Source organism: Corvus hawaiiensis, chromosome 1, assembly GCF_020740725.1.
Source record: "Corvus hawaiiensis isolate bCorHaw1 chromosome 1, bCorHaw1.pri.cur, whole genome shotgun sequence".
Lineage (NCBI taxonomy): Eukaryota > Metazoa > Chordata > Aves > Passeriformes > Corvidae > Corvus > Corvus hawaiiensis.
Window position 1 is genome coordinate 46,823,505 of NC_063213.1, and position 18,023 is coordinate 46,841,527.

Here is an 18,023-nt window from a genome sequence, read left to right on the forward strand (position 1 = left end):
TAACAGAAGCTCTGAGCTGTTACGGTTGCTTTTGGCTGTTAGGTTTTCGTCTGAACTGAGTTTTAAATCGTGGTCCTTAAGACCCTCAGCAACACACACAGGCATTAGAGAGGGACTGAAACCTCAGGCTGGCCCAGGTACTTTAAACTGCAGTTAACCTTCACTCAGAAAAGATTCCATGGTGGCAGATTTAGGGATTCTGTTCAGGTCTCTGGCTCAGGATTCAGGATTTTAAAATCCTGCCCTGAAATAGTGATGAACGAGTGTGTGCTCAGTTAGCGCTGTCCCGCAGAGAAGGCATTGGTGTCAGAGAGCTTGTGTGCCCTCTTCCAGTCAATGCTGTGGCTGTTTTGCACATTAGACACTCTGTCTACATAGACAGTAAGCCTTTCCTCCTGATCTGCAAAGTCAGTATTCTTTCTGTGCATGTTTACTAAGGAATCAATGCAAGGACCACTACGTAGATAATGTCATAGCATGAACACTCCTTTTAAAATGAACCCCTTAAACAAGAGGCCTCCCCAAACCTCTTAGTCAAGTTCAGCACAACAGCAAATGTGACAATTCATATCAGTTTGGCCTGCTCTGGTAGCTCACTGCTGGGGGAAAAGAGACAATTGACTTCCCTATGTCTGACTAAAAGCTTGATCTGAGTCTATGAAAAATCATAGAATCATACGAAATGCTGAATTGGAAGAGACCTATCAGGATCATCGAGTCCAACTCCTGGCCCTGCACTGGACACCCCAAGAGTCACACCATGTGCCTGAGAGCATTGTCCAAAAGCTTCTTGAACTCAGACGGGCTCAGTGCTGGGACCATTTCCCTGGGGAACCCATTCCAGTGCCAGCCACCCTCTGGGTGAAGAATCTTTCCCTGGTATCCAACCTAAACCTCCCCAGACTCAGCTTCATGCCATTTCCTTGAGTCCTATCACTGGTTGTGAGGGTGAAGAGATCAGTACTTGCCCTTCTGCTCCCCCTCTTGAGGTTGTTGAAGACCACAATGAGGTCCCCCCTCAGTCTCCTCTTCTCCAGGCTGAACAAACCAAGTGACCTCGGCTGCATTTCATAAGACTTCCCCTCCAGACCCTTCACCATTGTCATGGCCCTCCTTTGGACACTCTCTAACAGCTTAATGGGTTTTTTTATCATGGTGCCCAAAACTGCCCCCAGCACTTGAGGTGAGGCCGCCCCAGTGCAGAGTGGAGTGGGACAACCTCCTCCCTTGCCCAGTTGGTGATTCTGTGCCAGCCAGGACATGGTTGGCCCTCCTGGCTGCCCAGGCACGTAAAAATGAAAGCTGCTGTCTCCTTCTTTACCTCAATTTGCAATGTAGTAACTTCTCAAAGTTTCTTCCAAGTTACTCAAATGGAAATGAGAGTTGATCCCTATGGCATGTGGTCTCCTACACTTGTCTCTGCATACGGAAAAGCTGGACACATAGCCCAGGTAAGTGCCACAATGGTTTTTACCAGACTCCTGGTGTGAATTCCTAGAGAATGAAGAGTGCATATGTGTCCATGTATGGAGCTGCAGGTGATTACATCCCAGCTGTTTACAGCCTCCTGAGTGCATCTGTAGTCATTAATTCCAGAAAAATTGTTCAGTAGTTTCAAATACTGAGTCTTACATTCAGTGAATCTAGTAAATAACTGTGTTTTTTCCCTTATGCTGAATTCTGAAAACAGTTTGTTTTGTTTAATAACACATCAGCAAAGTTGCTTGCATGTGAGATTTCATACATAATTCTGGATTCTTTCAATTTATAAACCTATTTCTTTTGAAACATGCTTTTAATCAAGGTAACCTATTTAGATAATCTTCTCTCAGAGAAGCATTGACATCAGCTTTAATAAGTATGTTGCTCAACTACTTAGTGTTGATTCTGCTGTGCTAGACTGGTACATTGCTCCCCATCACACCTTTGTGCTTCATGCCAGTGTTGAACAGAAGGGACAGGCTCTTTAGTAACATCAGCGCATTTACAGCAGAAGCCAAGTGATGCAGTAGAAATCCTTGCAACAGCTAATGCAAGTTTTAAGTTGGGACTCTTAGAGCAGGCAGGTACTGTCAGTCACAAACATTCAAATGTCAAGAATTTGTTGCCTGGCTTTAGACTGTAATAATTTTCCTATTTTATTATTATAAATCTGACTGATTTCTCACCATGATATTAGTTTGTCACCCTAACTGTGACCATATAGCAACACTTTTATTACTTCCCTAACAGACACCCCTGTTCTTGTTTCACTTTCATACTTTTTGTGTCACAGGAGATTCTACAACTGGTAGTGGATATAACCACTCTCTCACAAACCTACCACTATATAAGTGGTTTCATTTATCACTCCTAACAGTTTTAGCTATAAAACAAATAGAAAAAAACCCCTTTGTTAATTTTGGTCAAATATTTGCCCTGTGCGTTGCAAAAAACTAATAAATTACAGGTGTTTGTATGGGCAGTAAGGAAAAAAAAAGCCAATGAATCTGCAGTGGCCAGGTCTGGCATTTTCTGAGTCAAAAGACACAAACCGAGCAGGTATCTGGAACCCATTTTCTACACACCACATTTTTATCACTTTCACACACTCAAACCAACTCTCCTTTATGTCAGATGCACAGATACAATGCCAGTGAAATCACTGTATAAACATCAGGCTGGATCATGTATCTTGCTAAGCTCTTACTACAAATCCTTTGGAAGGGCTCTGAAATAGCTGCATTAGTGCTGCTGAGGCCATGGCTTGTAGAGCTGGACACAGATCATGGGAGAGTGGCTCATGAAGTCCTCCTAAGCAGGGCTGTAGCACACACATGCTTTCATGTCTTGTCTCTCATTATACCTCCTTGCAAGGGATATAAGCAGATACAGGTCTAAATCTGTCTATCTATCTATCTATCTATCTCTCTATCTATCCTCAGGGGTGGGAGGTCAGTTAATCCTCAACACAGAAAGACCTTATGTTCTAGATATTGAAAGAGTAAAAAGTAAAAAGCTTTGTTCCCTGGACATTGAACCACTCATTCCCAGATTTAACTAGTTAAGTGTGTGACAAGAAGTGGTATGAAGCTGAAACTCACTTTCTTTGCACAACCCATCTCTTAGATTCAAGCTGCCAACTCTCCTTCTTCAAACACTTACCCAAGCTGCCCCCCAGTTTCTGGCACTCTGCCTATGCACAGCAGTCTCCCACAGGAAGGGATGGTTCCTGGTTTTCTCTTTTGACCCATACCATCCACCTACTTAGTGTTTTATCTCTATACCATCTGGAGAATATATATTAAATGTCAATTCCTTTTACAACCATGGAAGGTATCATTTTCCCTCGTTGACATACAGTTCAAAATGTAGCAGACATCCAACTTCCAACATTGCATTTTTTAAGGTATGCCTGGATATGATCCAGCTTCCTCTCCATCCTCCACAAGGGAGGCCATTTGTCCTGTCCCAGTAGCCTGAGCTCTGGGAAATTCACTCTTTGTTCCTCTGTGGCATCTTTTTGTTACATCTACTGATCTCAGTACATGAACAGTTGGTGGCAGCCGTGTATAGGTGGGTGTAAAACACCTAAGGGCTTTTTGTGAATCTGTGCCTTCATGCTTTATTCCTTCTTCAGACAGTAGCTGGGAACCAGCTGAGGCCACAGCTCAGCAGGAATTCCTCCTACCAACACAGTCACAATGGCATGTGCATGAGGAGAAGACAGCACACATGTACAGAAACACACTTGGACTACAAGGCTGGTGGAAATAACAGTTGTAACCTGAGGAACACTTGACTTCTTCCTGGAGAGAGTGATAAGTGAGAAGTGATTGATCCTTCCATATAAAAAAAAGAACCAAACACTGAAAGCCAAAAGACAACAACAAAAAAACCACCAGGGACACTAGCTGAAAGCTAAGGGAAAGAAGATGGAATAAAAAAAAAATCCAAGAAGAAAATCCTTTAAACTATCTCAAACAGAACAAAATATACTAAAACGCAGAAAATAAGATAATTTGATGTATGTGGCAGGAATGTGTTGGCTTTGTTTGGGAAGAGGACAAAAGTCATCACATACTAAACTTGGTTAGCACTTGTCAGTAGAAAGAACTACATTTCCATTTCATTTTCAGCTGAAGCTGCCACTTCCATAGTAGTGGCATCTGTGGAATCCAAACATATATGGTATGATAAGAGGTCCTGACTTTTTGGAGGCAGTCAGTGCCTTAATACTCTTGACAACCTGAAGCCCTGTTCTACTTTTGGCCACTAACTACCAAAGTAGAGAAAAACAGTAGAGACAGAACACTTGGTGCTTTCAAGATGTTTTTATATTTGGTTTCTTTTTCCTTATTGATGCAGTTGTATGCAAGGAACAATTTGTCACTGAGACCGTGGTAATGTAGGATAGAAAGGAAAGATAGTGCAAGGTGAAAGGGGAGATTGCATTGTATTTTGCAGCCACAGCATTTGGAAAGATAGCATCCAGCCAGCAATGGAGTTCATGGCTAAATGCCGAACATGTTTTGACTCATGAGGGTTTGCTGGAACACAAAGAGTTCAGAGAAGTAGCTCTGCAATTTACCTCAGTCTTAAAAGACTTAGCAATTTTAGAAGTTTACCTCAGACTGGAGATTTCAACAGGAGCATGGGAGTTTCTCTTTAGCTGAGGCCTACAGCAGGTCAAAAGACTGATTCTTAGGATATAGGAAGATTTAGGGATCCACACCTGTCAGAAAATATTTTGTTGTACCTGGAAGAAAATATTTCAGCTCTGAGTTTTCTTAGTCAAGCTGCCTTTATGCTATTGATAGTTGCCTGAGCAATTTTTGAAACTCACTTCAGTGCCTATTGGTGCTTACTTACATATTTCATAACTGTATCTTCAAGACATTTAAGGATTCCAAAATCTCTTCCTGCTGTCTTTTCCTTTTTGATATCTTAAATATGTATGATTCTATGATTCTCTCCTACTGGATTGCCTTGTGTCAACTGTATACAGCCTGTTTGGCTTGGAGATGCTTTCAGAGAAAGGGTGAAAAAAGTAGAAAGTGTCATATTATCTATGTTACTACAACAGCTTCCACCTTTGTAACGGCTGCATCTTCACTGTGATTAGACCAAATGCATATTGAAGTTGGATGTGTCTCATAATGCCTTTTCTCTTGGAAGCTGACTGCAAACAGAGGCATTGCTAGCACTGTGTTTACCTGGGCACCATTTGAGTAGCATCTCTTTCTTCTATTGGCTTTTTTTTTCCCCCCACCCTGCTTTTTTGTGTTGGCTTTTTGTTTATTTTTCAGCATCGGTATAGGTCTCTTTCAGGCACCTGCTTGTGTTCTCCCATAGCATCCTTTACAGTTGGGATGACTTACACAAAATGATTCATTATTGCCAGATTGAAACTCTTTTGCAAAACATCTTCTGCACCAATTCTCCGAGTGAGGAGCATGTTGGATGGCACCAGCTATGCATGCCTAAATAAAAAGCTGAAATCCCTCTTATCTGCTGGGGTCCTGCATCTTGTATTTATTTTAAATCCCTCAATACGGTTTCTGTTGCTAAAATGCCTACAGGGATGATAAAAGTAGCAATAACAATAATATTTGAAGAACCAATAAAGAATACAAGTTCTGCTAGTGGTGAGTTCTGCTAGGGTGGAGACTGCTACCTGCATTTATGTGCAAATTCTGTGTTGGCTGAGCCATTCTCTTCTGTCTTGGTGTGCATTGAAGACACAGCATTAATAGAATAGAATAAATGGAATTAATAGAGTAAATAGAGTTAATAGAGTTATACCCTAAGTATAAAATCGATTTTAAATCCCATAATCAAATTAGAACCACCACTTTCTCAAGCACTCTAAAAATCCTTTGCCTTCTTTAAATACTTTAAAGAAAGGAAACATTAGTGAAAACTTGACATCATTTTGAGCACAGAGCTTTTATTTGGTGACCTGGTAGAGGACATTTTTAAATTCACTAATGGCACAGCTTTTCACAGAAGGCAATGAAATAAGAAACTGTCCCTCATGGGTCTGTGAGCTGGTGCAGGGAGTACAGCCACCTGTTGGGTAACCCACTGAGGTGCTACTGCCTGCACAGCTCACAAAGCAGCATCACCAATGTTAGTGGCCAAAAAGAGCTGGAAGAGAAGGAGATAGAATTGCTGCCAACTCATATCCTTTCCACCACTTTGTTCAGGATCAAATGGGATCCATCAGTCTTTTTCTGGAGTAGGGTCTTACAAGGACCTTGCTCCTGACCTTGCTTTCCTCCCCCCTGGTGTCAGATATGGACCTTCCTGATGAATGAGTTCATTTAACAATGATTCCTTCTTCTGTGCCATACCTGCTCCTTGAGTCACTCAGATGATACCAATATGTACATTTTAAACTAACCATTTTAATGTATTATTTAAAATAACAGTAAGGAATGAGAAACTGTCTCCTTAAATCACAGTCCTGGGTAATTATAGCCAGGTTAAGCACTGGAGACCAGAAATCAAACCCAAACTATTCAATTGCTGTAGCAGAAAATAATATTCCCTAAGATTCTGTAGCAAGGTGCTCTGCCTAAGTGGGGATACAGCAGCTTGAACTTTGTCACATTTACAGTGTATCAGTGGTGGATTGAGCAAGGAGGGTCTGCTGATCACTGATAAGTTTGAGCAAAGAGGGTCTGTGGTTTTTAAAGGACATGAAAGCCAGGAGCTTCCTGACTGAGACTGGGATCAGCAAGGCTGTGCAGGCCCTGATACGGAAGTGAGAGTCAGAAGTGTCAAGCAGAAGAAACTGAAGAGCTCCTAACACCTTTCCAGCAGCAAAGCATATTTTGCTGAGTGAACCTGACAAGACACAATCTAATAATGCATGTGACTGACAGACAAACACTTTATTCTATAAGAGGCCAGTCCCACTTTTTCATGGCGAGGACATCTAGCATACCTCCCTAAGGTGTGTGAAGATCCTTCCCTGGAGTGCTGTCCTGAAGGTTACTCCTCAAGGCTGAGCTTGGCACTGACAAAGCTGTCATTTTTCTTTTATACTCATAATGAAATATCTTTCATGACATCATTCACTAGAGTGATACAGAGCTGTTGGCTAAAGTATGCATTCACAGTCAGGCTTAACAAAAAAAAAAAAAAAAAACAAACAAGATTAGGCATGTGGCCAAGTGTTTCTGGAATAGTCTTAGTAGCTCTTCAATGCTTCAACAAGTTATTTTCTTTCCAAAAAATATTTGTCTTTCACATATCTGTTCTGTTTGCCATCTCACACTATTTATTAATTTTTGCAAACGTCTCCAAATATTTTAAGACTAGAGTTCAAGCAGTGACATGGACCAAAATATGGACTTCCTATGCCAACAGTGAAAAGCAAAATCTTAAGTTTAGTTATAATAGGACATAATACCAACCCCCAGATTTGTGGTTCTCTGCAACAAGCACAACAGGACTTAGTTTTATTGATGGTAGGCAAGTCTGCCTTCTCTTACTCATGCTGGGTATCTAGTTTCTAAAAAACCCCTTAGTTCTAGAATAATATTCTAGGAGACCAAACATGCTACAGACTATGGTATATATTCTCTGAACCCCTAACTGGAGGGGAGTCTGTGTGCCAAGTCTTATGACCAAATAGGCACCAAAGCACTCCAGAGGGTGTCAGGTCCATTACTTGCATTTACTTTTGTCTTTAGACTTTTGAATGTGCTCCACAGAAACCTCCCTTGATTATCAACTACAAATTCTGTTTTTGCCTTGACTACAAAGATCTGTAACTTCTTGACTCTTTTTCTACTGCTATTCTCATTTGGCAAACTGGTAGAAGAAGATAACTAGGAAAAGGTCACAAAGAAGTTGCACTGTGACTCACTCAATGGAAGCAAGATGTCTGATTCTAGTAATCTGTTCTGACAAAGTGAAATTTATTTCAATAACAAAGTTTTTCAGGACAGATAGGAACAAAGATTTGCCCCTTGTCCAGAACTCCGGCAATAGAGAAAATGCAACATACTGAAAAGCATGAGCTGTCAAGTTCAAAACCAAGCTTTAATTTTATGCTTCAGTTTAAAATTTTGAAATTTACTGGATATGCATTTTTGCAATAATTATTACATTTAGGTAATGGCTATTAGCATGGAGATCTCTAAGTGAGGTGTAACTCAGAGGTCAGAAATCAAATGCGCGGTTTCCATGTAGGATGGCTAAGCATCTGAATGGATCACATCTGCTATTACCTGTAATTCTGTGTCTGCAATTCAAAACAAGGAGCTTTCCATCCTCATTTCAGTATTTGGTTCACAACACTCATTTAACAGAACCTTCTCTTTTGAGTATTCAACTGCACATAATGACACCAAAATACTAAGGCTAGACATTCACGACCAGTTGATGACACCAGAATAGTACATCAAAGAAAGTGTCTTGTAGATGACTGGTCAATAAATCTGCTTGACAATTTAATTGGTATAATTGATAAAATCCATATAACTACTAGGGAGGAAATTAAATTACTTTCTACAAATCAGATTGGGATTTAGATTAAAATTTTCTGGGTCAATTCGCTCTCTGCAAATTACGTTATGGAGGACCTCCTGGTTTGAAACAAACTTATTAAGCTTTCTCCTATAAAGTGTCTTAATTCATATAGAATGGCATAGCCTAACAGCTCTGCACAGAATGTATCCATTTTTCCCACAAAGTCTTCAATTCTCCACATGGAGAAAATACTCATACACACAAAAATGCCACAATAACCGCAGGTAGTATTGCTCTTTTATTCTTACATGCAAAGACAGTGCCTTAGGAGGCACAAGAGGTTGTAGCAATGCTCAGACCTCACTGGTGTTATTCATGAAGGCCTTTTACTGCAGCACTGGTGAGACTGAGGGCTTCACCAAGTTCTCAGCTAAAGGGGAAGACAGCTGGAATTGCTGAATGGAGGTCCACGGCTTGAGTTATGTTGTGGTAGAAAGGCTAAATAATTACAACAGCTTCTTTCAGCCTTAAAACCCATGAAAGGAAATACATTTAGTTTTTTGCTTTTCAAGCTTGATGGAGAGCAAAGGAAGAGCTTTTTCTTTCTGCTATAGAAAAATGAGAGTATTTTTGCTGATCCTGTTGTTTCTGTGATGATGCATCTGGACCTTCTCAGGTTCTGAGGGAAAGGCACGATTGCTTCTGCCAAGCCTCAGAAATCTCTACCTATTTCTGATACAAAAGAGTTTAATGTAAGATCAGTAATCCTGGCATGCAGCCTTGGGAGTGCTTGAACACATGCTTATAGGAAAGCAGGAAAATGATGCTCCTAAATGGGAGGGATAGACAAAGCCTGGAGGCAACTCCAGGCCCACAGCCTGCTTCCAGGAGATGGTACTGCAGTCCCTGAGAGGGGAAGATGCTTTTCAAGGGAACATAACAACATCTACCAGTTGTCAAGGAAAAGAAATGGTCATAAGCCTGCTGCTTGTGTTTACATGTCTGCATACCCGCTGTACAGTAATATTGTAATAAAAGCTGTTGGGGCAATCATTGTTATGCTGCTGCTGTTTAGCAGCTTGCTTCCAATATTGCATTACAAAAATTACATATTTCATGTAATCAGGTCTGTCTCTTACTTAATCATCCCACTCTGTGTATAGATCTTTAAAGTGGACAGGTCTATAAATCACATGCATTTTTCATTTACCGTTTATTCTAAGCCAGGCAGTTTCTTATTTAAATTGCCATATGAATAAATCTAATAATCCTTATTCACTTACATCATCTCAAACTTTAAATCTAGTTCTGACTGAGGTCATAAGTGAAATCAGTATTAAGGGCAAAACTAGCAGCTGTAACAACTATAATAGCTCACCAAATTATGTTAACGGGCTGAAATAACATTAAAAATGAGGAAAAATTAAATTACATTATTAAAGCACGCTATGCTGAATCAGGCAAACATTTAGCCTAACCAGAGATCCTGAATGTGCATGTACTGCATTTATCATCACACTAGTCCATATGCCCTGGACAAATGAGGAGTAAAGACACTCACCCAAACATTCTATTTATAAACTGCATTTGTATATGGTATTATGCAGATTTCTGTAATGCAATAAAAGAATTCTAAACTACTGTCTTCACAATTAGAGCCAGAAATGCACTTCTTGGCTCAGAATGGGTAGTTCTGCTGGTCTTTTATTGTGTGATTCTGAACCTTTTAATCAGCAATACAGAAGATCTAATGGAGAAGCTATCAAAATTATTCCTCCCTCTTCTGAAAAACCCAACAAATCCCATTTTGCTGTTAAAGGAAATGAAAGGATGGAGTCAAGCATTCCATCTGTCTAAGAAACAACTTACAATTCCTATGAAAATCCACACACAAAAGGAAAAGAAATAGCTCTTTGGTGGTAAAGGAAGCATATGTCACAGAGGAGGGTCTGAAAATCGTCAGCATTACTCCCAAGGTTGATGGATTTCAGAGGCTTTGCTTATAGCTGTCACCTGGGTGCCACAGCAGCTTCTGCAAGGAAGTTTCCCTCCAGAGCTTGGAGAGAAGAAAGACATTGTTCACTTTCTCACTGCTATTTTTAATAGTAAGTGGACTTGTTATTTGTGTGGAATTGTTATTTAGTGTTTGGATTGCTGCAACCTATAAAGATCACTCATTACATCTACTTTTTCCCCGCACTGATGGAAGGAGTGTGAGGATCAGGGTAGGATCCTTCAGATGCTGAGCTCTTCCAGCTTCTGGCAATGCACAGCTCTGGGTCTTCCTTTGCCAGAGGTTGCCTTTGGAACATTATCTTTCTCAGCTGTTCCTGGCCCTATTTCAATTAATCCAATTCCCTTTTGAAATCATTTGCACTTTAGGTTTCCACAGTATCCTCATATGCTGCTTGGGATAACCTGTTACCTGGTCATTTTATGAACTGCCCCTTATATCATATGATCTGTGTTATGAGAAACAGTAACAAAACAAAACAAACATTCAGTGTTGTAGGAATGTTACAGACCTTTCTCTGTCAAAACCTTCAGGTGAGTTAGTCCATACTTCTGATCCACCTTCTTGCCTCTTTCCACACTTTTATTGGTGCTTTATGCAGTGGCATGAAGATGCTCTCTTTCCCATTTGATTTCCAAGACAGCAGAACATTTCATTTACTAGTGGGGTGGTTAGCAGATCCCTGGGCTTAGCAGGTTCTGGGACAAGGAGAGGAGAAGCAAATCCCCAGCTCCCCAGCCTCGCTTGGCACCAGTCACATCAGCACTGCTGAGCCTCAGCATCCTGAGGCAACCATTGTTTCAATTCCTTCAATTCTGTGCACTTTGTTAGGATAAAGCCAGATTGCCTTTATGCATCCTTTTGTTATTATAATGGATTTTCTAGAAACAGACTAATTGGCACATGTAGCCAAAAACTACTGAAATTTTTTTTTTAATTGCTGTAAAAATTCAGCAAGCAAACACACACACACATGTAAGGTCAGGATAATGCATTGGACAACACTCTGAGCTTATTTATTTTGCCAACTGTAATTATTTTTAATTGTCTATAAAACCAAATAGAACAATAAAATTTCATAGTCAATATTCAGTAATTGCCAGGACACTATAGGGGGCTGGGTGCTCCCTGGGGTCCAGCACCATGGGAGCATCCCAGGGGCAGCAGGCCAGGACCTCACAGGTAAGACCTGTCCCACCACCCTGGCTTGGGAGCAGGAAAGCCCTGGGCAGCCCCAGCTCTTGGCATAGGCACCCCCCTGGGCACAGCTGGGGGACCCCAGAGCCATGGCAGAGCTCATCAGTGGCACAACAATGTGGGGAATCCGGAAATGTGGCAGAACTCAAACCAAGTTCAAACTAAGAGGACACTTCTGTGCTGACCACTGCAGGTTGTTATACCTTGTAATATATTTAGTAAAATAATGAATTTTTAGTAATAGGGGCACTTACACTGTTAACCAGTGTCATATTTTTACTGAGAGACAAGTAATCTCTCATCTTTTAGTGACAGTGATTGAAGTTATGATTACTGGAGACAGATTGGTGAGATCTGGCATCTAACAAAGACATGACACCTTCCAGTAGGTAGAAAAGAGCAACTTTTCTGTTGGGCAGATAAAGGTATTTGCTAAGCCTCTACTTTAATTCAGCATTAAATAGTTGCCATGATTTTGTTCTTTTTAGCCATATCATTGTAACTCTATTCTCATACATTTTGAATACGTCTACAAATTAGCAATGAAGGACTTTGAAATACTTCATACTAAGTCTCTGTGGAGAGCACCAGGTCCTCCTAGATTTTAAGTGTACCTGATAAGCAGAACCACATCTGTGTGTACCAACAAGATACAGTAAACATCTGCTGCTCTCTATCAAATGGGACAGTGCTGGCTTCATAAGCAACCTTGAAGGAAATTGTGTTAGGCCTTTGTGCCTTCATTACCTCTTCTACGTCTTTAACATTTTCTGTGACTTTGCAGCTGCTAACAGCTGTCAGGAATAAATAGGGCATGTTGGAGTTGCTGCTTTTCACTGCCAGAGATCTCCAAGTGATTAACTAACAAGTCTTCATGATTCCCCCAAATCACTTGCGTATTTTTTCAGTACATTCAATACTTACACATCAAAAGATGCTACACTGGAGATGTCAGATCTCGTTTCTCTCTGCAGACAAGATTTTTTAAAAATCCATCACATTGCCTCTGCTCTGAGCTGGTCCTGCCCTTTAAGGAAGTGTACTGAGTTTGGCTGGGATGGAGTTAATTTTCTCCATAGTAGCTAGTATGGGGCTGGGGTTAAACCATGACAGAATGGAGGGAACTTCTGTAGACAAATATCCTTAATTTCAGTAATAACTTCTTTTTAATGACTGAGTCAAAGAAAAAATGGTTGGTTTGGGGGCAGGCATGCGGAAAGTCACAGCAGAGGGAGGAAATTCCCTTTTTGCATCTAGATATGCTGATACGGATCGGTGGTGGCAGCTCCTCGAGCAGAGTGCTTTAACCTCTCCTTTTCCTCCAGCAGCCATAGGGGAAAAAGTAACTCAGAGACTGCTGGGAGTTGCAGTCCTAGGTTATGCCAGCCTTTAGCAGAAGACTCTGGCAAAAGTCCCCGCTAGAAAGAGCACAGTATTTATACAGAACCTTCTCTGCACACGGGAGGAAGTCCAAAATGCAAAGCCCTGTCCCAAAATGCTGAGGAGCCTCCTCTCTTCTTCTCATGCAGGCTCTAAACCCCAGAGCTGCTCTTGGCCCCATGTCCCAGGGATGAAACCTTCTCTCTTTCTTTCCTTTCTTTCTCACTTAAACCCTAATCTTAGGATCAGGGTCCGCTCTAGGTTAGGGGTGTTGCCTATTGTCCCCTCCTCCACGCAATCCTGATGAATATGGGGATGTCACTTCTGAAGTGCCTATCTAGAGCTGTGTCATGCCCTGCCACCCACTCAGCACTCTGAGCCTGATGTCTTTTCCACAGAGTATATCCTTACAGTCAATGCTTTTTAGGGAAACTGTAAAGATTGACTTTTACTTTCCCTTTCCCTTTTGCTCCCCTCCCCCCCCCTTTTTTTTTCTTTTAATAAAAACACAGTGAAGGTGTTTATCTTTTGTTTAATGGTCTGCTTGGTTAAAACATTCCCTCTGAACAGCTGTGAATTTTGGACCTCTTTCCACACAAGAAAGAGGTTTCATCTCCTTTCTCTCAAAGAGCAACTTCATGACCACCACAAGTGCAGAGAGAAACTACAGGTTTATGGGGAAACGAGGGGCTGTCACCTGGTGGGAGGGTGCTCAACAGGAAGGGAGGATTTTTGTGTTTGGGCTGTAGGTACCGGTCATACTTTAATTCAATGGAAATGACCACTGTGGGAGCTGTCTCTCTTGTGCTGCCTGGTGGTGCAGAGAAAGGCTGAACAAACCACTAAACCCAGAAGCCTGATACCATAAAAGATGGGAATTCGAACCCCTATGGGCCAAGAAGTGAAATCTTCGGGTTATTTAGGCTGCATGCAAAAGAGGGATGAGACCTACAGCTCTAGCTCAGCTTTTCACTGAAAAGCTTGTTGTTATGTGTCTGTGTACATGGACAAGGTAGGTCAGACTTGGGAGATTTTGGCTGACTGTGAGCCTGCAAGCCGATGCAGAGCTGGAGCTCCAGCTCACACTGCCTGGGTGCCTCTGGAAGTAGGACCACAGGCACTGCCGGGGTGGATGCAGACAAGCCAGGCATCCCCACAGTTCAGCAGTAGCTGCATGGTTTTTTGGAACAGAGTTTTAGCCTCTGCTGTTCACAGTTTTCCTAAGCCATCTATAGAATCTGGATGTTGAGGCTTAAATAAAGACACAAAGGTGAAGACACGTGATGTTAGAAGGGAGTTGGAAAACCTCATCCCTGTTAAGACTGCGCCATGAGTACAGGCACTTCTACAAGGACTTGCCAGGAGGGGGCTCAGGGTCTTGAGCAAAAATCCTCACGTGCCTCCACACTCTGGCAAGTCCCATCCAGCATCCCTGCCCACCTGGCTTTTCTGTCTTGGGAGCTTGTAAAGGGTCATTGGGTCAAATTCATAAAAATGATAACACATACCAATGATTTCATGCATTATAGTTCAACTCAAACTGATGTGCACCTGTGCTTGAAGCTATGAGAGATCTGAGGCATTACTCACGTTTCTCCTAGTACGGTAATTCACATTCAGCACAAATAGGGAAATGATCCACTGCACTGTGTAACATCTATGTCTTAGTGTCAGTGATTAACTTTCTGTAAGCTCTGACATGCTTCTACATTAATAGGAACAAATGGAATCATAGAGCAGTTGAGCCAAATTAATTATAGAACCATGTGATAAAATTTCAAAATGAAGTCTATCTGTTGCTCCATTTTTATTTACAAATAGGTAAATAAATTCATGTCAAGGTAATGCCTTAATGGTCCCACAGTAAAAAAAAGCTTTGGTAGCCAGGTTTACAGGACAAGATCTATGAATGTAATTTCTTTGCTTTTTTCTTGCATTAAAGAGAATATTTGGAGTTGAATATCTCTCAATTAAAACACTCTGGAACAAGTTGTTAATATATTTGAATTGACATGATGTATCATGCCTTTAAAACAGTATCAGGCCATACCTGCCAATCTTCATTGCAAAGAGATGAGACAGAGTGTTCTGTGCTGTAAGAAATGCACAAAAAACCCCATAAGAAGCACACACACACACACAGAGGAAAATTAACAGTTCATGTGCAAACTCTTGATTCTGTCAGACTAAAAAATACCTCTTTTCTGCATCCTGCCTGTTTCTGCCCTCAAATGTTTAACATACTTTTGGGAGCTGTATAAATAAATAATGCTCTTATTTGATGACAGTGTTCCAAAAAGAGCAATTTGTGGAGAGAAGTGGCTTCATGAAGGTGAGTCATAATCTCCCATTTCACAATCTCTGTCATGGTATAATCTGTAGTACAGACTACTTGAGGCAGGGATTAGCTCTTGAATTTAGGTCACTACAGTCTAGTCCAAAACATTAAGTCTCATTTCTAGTTCTACAATACTCTTAATTCCTGAGCTGTTCTGACTGCTGCAGTTCTTGATCAGTAATGGTAGATAAAAGTGCAATACAAATCTATGCTATCTGTTATCCAACAAAATAGTTGGCTGCAATATTAGCCAGTGTTATTAGTTAGGAAGTGGTGAGGTTTTGTTGTCCAAATAAATAGCACTATTCTAAATATCAGCGGAAGCTAATTGAAGTAATTTACATTATTTTTACTGAAAAGAAGGTGATGGAGGAGGAGACCTGAAAAACATGAATTTTTTAAGGGCAGGGATAATTATGAGTAATTATGGCATACCAAAAAATTAAGCAAAGCAAAGCACCAGACTCAGTATGAAAGTTAGCACACTTGTCTTGTAAACACCAGAGGACTGAAGCCATCCTACATTCTCCAAATGGAAAAGCTAATGGCCTTCTTTCAAGGTATACATCTCTTTTTTTTTTTTTTTTTTAACCTGAAACTGTGCACTGTTCAGAATCAGAGTATTTTTTTCAGCATAAATTAATCATCAGAGCCCATATTCATCTCATGGCAGTTTGAACTTGATGTGTATGAGGGTTTGGATCACAGGCTTCACACCTTGCTTCCTTTTCTCTCTTGCCCCTCTGAGGACCACGTACTTCACCACATCCATGAGTCCCTTTTTTTTATATGTTGGATTCAAATGAATTCTCTGTCTTTTCAAGGCAGCCTTATTATTTGCCTACATTTCTGCATGGAAGGAAAGATCTTTCAGGTCGTGCGAGGTTTAACTGTCTCCTGTCTCTGCTCCTCTCTACTGCCCTCTGGCATAATTTTGGCCAGGTCTGTGCAGGAAATATCTATAACTCTCTAGTAGATTTGCATGTTGCCTGTGTCACCTTCTTTCTTTGACAGAAAGGCTCTGTAGATATGAGTGTGTGTATATGTACATATGTATAAAACTGCTTGTTCATCACTTGCTGAAGAGATGTATTCATGAAGAGAAAATTATTTCTTCCATCAGATGCTTTTTATTGGTGTAAATTACACAAGCAAACACCTGTTAATAGAATGAGGCATAGCCCTCACTTAATGCTTGCCTACTGCTCTCTTGGTCTTTCCTCCTCTCCTTGAGTCCTACGTACTCTCAAGCAACACTTTGCACTTGGATCAGCCACTCCTTCATTAAGATAATTCCTTCTTTGCTTTCAAAACTCTCTTCAGATGTTTTCCTTCCACTTAGACTTCACCCAGTGTGCCCTCCAGCACTATCTGCCACCATCTCTTCACTTGATCTTTTTGTTCTTATCCTCTATATTTGGATTAAATTATTTTTTCCTTGGGGCAGAGATCTTGGTTTGCATGCTCTTATGAAGGGATATTTTCATGTCCAGGAATGCAGAACTAGGAGAATACAAGCCAAGAAGAAAATATTTTCAAATTCTATTCTGAAATTTCAGCTGTAATTTTGCTGTTGGATAGGCAGAATGAAACCACCATTTAAAATCTGCCAGTGTAATCTCCAGAAGCAAAAAAACCCCCAGCCCCTGGAGCTCAGCAATTAGAAAATGAAAGAAGATTGCTTTCCATAGATGTGTTATGATTTGCAAAGATCTAGATACTGGAGTGAATAGCTAATTCACACGTATTATCATTTAAGAGCCAAATCCACTAAACACACCCCTGAGTTGAAAGATATCTAAGAATAGGAGGCATGTCAATTACTGTAATCCTTAAATTATGCATATCTTTCAAACTCTTCTATCAATGTCTTAGGTTTTTCTTCTTAGGTGGTTTCTGCACTTCCTCCACAAGGCAAAATAAAACATTGGTTTATTGCAATAAATGTTGTGCCTGAGGGGCTGTTATTTGTTACTATGAATTAAATAATAGAAGGGATCATGCCTTGTCATACAGACCTAAAAGGAGTTTTGGTCCATCAGATCTTGCTTCAGAAGTGATCAGCAGGTAGAGGAAAATGCTCTGCTTCTGTTACCCAGAAGGGAATCAATTATTCAAAAAATGTTAATGTAGAAGGCAAGCAGAGAATAACTTTCTCCTCCATCAGTAACTCAAAAAAAAAACCAACCCCTTTCACATCTGTCTGTATCAGAAGAACATAGATACAAGATGATTTTGGGTTTCTGTTAAAGAATCCTAAAATAAGAGCATCTGTTAGCTGCAAAGGTAATCACTATACAAACATATGGGTATGTGATGAAAGAAAAAAGTATATATCTTTATCTTTTTGTGGCTTATATGGTAAAAGGTGGGGGTAGCTCACTTGCATAACAAAGGAGGCAGAGCCGTAGGCTAAAGATTTTGAGGATCATTCTCATTCTTGAGGAAAAGCAAGTATATAGATTATTCTTAATGCAAGGTCTGAATGCACACAATTGGATCCGAGAGAAAATGGAACTGTGGAGCTGCTCTCTCCTGCTTCCATGGAGAATTTCTATTTCTCCAACTCTCGTGGTACCATGGCACAGTCTCCCCTCACCAGATTCAGCTCTGTAGGTGCAGAGATTCTCA